Source organism: Arachis hypogaea, chromosome 19 (assembly GCF_003086295.3).
Source record: "Arachis hypogaea cultivar Tifrunner chromosome 19, arahy.Tifrunner.gnm2.J5K5, whole genome shotgun sequence".
NCBI classification, from domain to species: domain Eukaryota; kingdom Viridiplantae; phylum Streptophyta; class Magnoliopsida; order Fabales; family Fabaceae; genus Arachis; species Arachis hypogaea.
Genome location: NC_092054.1, coordinates 16,524,630 through 16,526,871, shown reverse-complemented (window position 1 = coordinate 16,526,871; position 2,242 = coordinate 16,524,630). Strand labels below are relative to the sequence as shown.

The 2,242-nt window shown below is 24.9% G+C and overlaps 1 long non-coding RNA gene across 1 annotated transcript; it reads left to right on the top strand.

Moving 5' to 3' along the window:
* The first annotated feature begins 352 nt into the window (after window positions 1-352).
* Window positions 353-2,018, top strand: LOC112777145 (uncharacterized). Its single transcript, XR_003190324.3, has 2 exons — window positions 353-798; window positions 1,596-2,018. It is a non-coding gene; the product is annotated as an uncharacterized lncRNA (long non-coding RNA).
* The last annotated feature ends 224 nt before the right edge of the window (window positions 2,019-2,242 follow it).

The window sequence follows — 2,242 nt, the reverse complement described above, 5'->3', positions numbered from 1 at the left end:
TTTCAATTCCTCCACTCATTGAAGCCAAGTATGCTTAAAACAACAATATATTACCATATTGTATCTCAACTATTTTTTATAAATAATTATTAATTAAATATTCGTAATTAATTTTTAAAAATCATATAGGAAGCTTTTCACCTTTTTTAGCCTATAATTTATTTTCATCACCGTCTAATGTGCAATATATTATTTATGCTCATACTTTTTATCTCAATCCATTATTAAAATGAAGAGACACACAAACTTAATTAAAATAATTAACTATTCCAAAACAATACTTTTCGACAATGAAAAGTTCTTGTTAATTTATATTAGTAATGAGTAACTCATTGTATAAGGAGGGGACATGAACTAAGCAAAGAATATCCTAGTTCTAGAATCATATAACATATAATAATATCAGGGAATATAAAATATATATGGTCCATTGTGTAAACTTATGATTGCAAGATTGAAAAGAAGAGAGACAACATACATATATATGGCTAAGAATAATATTGTTCATGCAATTGCAATGTTAATTGTTGGAGCAATTATTTGTTCTACCATTATTACTAAATTTCATGATGAAACCACCTCTAAAGAATCTTGGACTACATCTTATAACGTTGTACTTAGCCTAGACGGTTGTATCAGGAAATGCAAGGCAAGCTTTAAACGTAGAACAATAGAGAGAATAGAATGCATTAAGGGATGTGTTGTTGTGGAATGCCAAAGACGTCATCCGATCCGTAAAAAGAAGAGGAGTGTATGTTTTGACTCTCTTTATAAACTAATTATGAGTAATTAATTGTGGTAAGTATCTAACTTATCGTGAATTTTTGGAGTATATATTTTCTTGTATGAATATTTGATGTGGTAATTATTTGGTTTCATTCTTCACTTTTTGTGTATGTTTTAAGATTTATGAATTATCAAAAGTATTTAACTATATGAAATAATATGCAACTAATGAAGGACAATTAGGGAAATTAAATTATAAACCGCAAAAGTAGGACTGATCCTTAAATATTTTTTATTAATTAAGAAATGTTACAATATTAGTTAATTAAAAATTAAAAATTTAAAAAAAGAGCATTGCACTTCTTATTATTATTATTATTATTTTAGAATGTATATATTAACGTTCGCCTAAAAGTAGTTGGGAAAAAGAATATTATATTACTGTTGTCATCACTCATAAGTGTTGGGAAAAAGACTCTATATATAAGACCTAATTAACACCTTTTTGGCTTTTTATGTTACATGATTATTATTAATCAATTATATTAAATATATATTAAAATCAGTTACTAAAATTAATTATTAATAAAAAATATATAAAAAATATAAAATATATATTAAAAATAAATTAAACTATATATATTTTATATATAAATATATAATAATTAATTTTAATAGATAATTTTAATATATAAACAATATTTTTTATTATTAGTAGAGTTGAAATTTAGATAATTCTCTGGGAAAAGGCTTCAACATTTCATTAAAATTTTAAAAGCATTTTGCATTGTTGAATTTGGATGGTTATACAGTCACTCATCAATCACTCATTTTTGCAATTCGTTTTCTTTTTTCCTTTCCATCACCAGAGCAACACAATTGAGGTAGAACAAGAAATAAAGTTCATTAAACATTTAAACGTGAAGAAGAAATACAAGCAAGAAGGAAAAAAAATAAACAAATTTATCAAACCAAAAGAAAAAGGACGTCGAAGATAATCAGTTCTTTGTGCCATGGGACTGTTTAATTTTGTAGTTTGTGTGTGGGTTTTGCCATTTTTATGTACAAAATATATTAGTATTATATCAAAAATAATATTTTTGGCAAGTTGTTATTAAACTCTTCTACAAGTATAAGTTGGAATGATTTTGGAAGTAGTTATGTATTCAGAGTTTCAAGGGCAAATTGGAATCTTAGTTAGGTACTCTATTGAAGTCATAATTGTATAAGTGTAATAAATCCATCAGAAACAATTATTGGCAGTTATTAGATAGAATTATAATTTTTAATTATTATAATTCTCTATAAATAAGAGTTTTAGGATCAAGAATAAGGGGTTAAAAATTCTTCTCAGAAACACTCTCACAAAATCTCATATCCCCATCGATTTTATAAGATTCTTAATCTTGAGTTAGTTTCTATAAATTTTCGTCCATGCTTTTACATTCTTTTACAAATTTTGCACTCTACTTTCATATAGTTTATTTTTCAAATTTAACTTTGGGCATTTTACATT